Genomic DNA, 1,015 nt, shown 5'->3' with positions numbered 1-1,015 from the left:
ATGTATTTTAATCAAGATATTAACAAATATATTTTTATTGAAAATCTATTACCTTAATGATTGCATTGAGCAATTCATTTTTGAAAAAGTCATATATTTGAGAACTTTACCTATTCTTAGCACAATGCAATATTTATCTTCTTTCAGCTTATCTCAAAAATAAAATAAAAACTTAGATCTTATTTTATTTTCTAAAATCTCTGCTATTCTTAATATAGCTATCTGCTTAAGATTATACCATTTTCTATATAAAACCTACAGGTTTCAGTAAGCATAGTAAGCTTTAAGTTAGTCATTTTATCTTATGTTTGAATTGTACTTAATAGTTTCTACAGCATTTTAGCATTTTATTCCTCTTGATATTATGAATATGTTAGGAGTTACTTCAGTCTGTTATAACATTATCCTAAAATGGCAAAAGCATGACTCTGATTTATTTGCCAGTCAGTTGTACTATGTTCTACGATTACAGATCGTGCCTAAAATAATAGATTTGTACACACATTGCAGAAAACAAATATGATCAAAAAGTACGAGTGAATTGGAATAATTTTAATGTTATTTTTTAATTGAAATTTATTATTTTATTATAAAAGCAAAGGAGGATTTATTTCATATGGACAGCATTATTATAGACATGGAGGAATATATGATTAATATATGTAATTTTTGTAGCTAAATAGAATCAATGTGCATCATCAACAGAACTCTGGTGGTCTGTTCGACTGACGATAAGAAGGAAAAAGAAATTTGAAACATTGCCTAAAGATGTCTTTGTTAGTTAAAAGTTTCAAGAGTCACTGAACAGATTACTTTCAAGATACATGAAGAACTTCTTAATTAAAATTGTATTGACGCATTGTATCTGCAGAGATAATTAAATACACCAGTTTCTGCATACAAAAATATATTTGTCTTGCCAAGAAAGTAATTGAGAAACAGAGTTGAGTGAGTGACTCAGCCTTGATGCAAAAACTTTTATCAGACTTTCTATCAATTAAGAAAACTCTGAGGA

Source organism: Pteropus vampyrus, unplaced genomic scaffold, assembly GCF_000151845.1.
Source record: "Pteropus vampyrus isolate Shadow unplaced genomic scaffold, Pvam_2.0 Scaffold108, whole genome shotgun sequence".
NCBI classification, from domain to species: domain Eukaryota; kingdom Metazoa; phylum Chordata; class Mammalia; order Chiroptera; family Pteropodidae; genus Pteropus; species Pteropus vampyrus.
The sequence above is the reverse complement of the archived record's forward strand: the minus strand, read 5'-3'. Positions refer to the sequence as shown.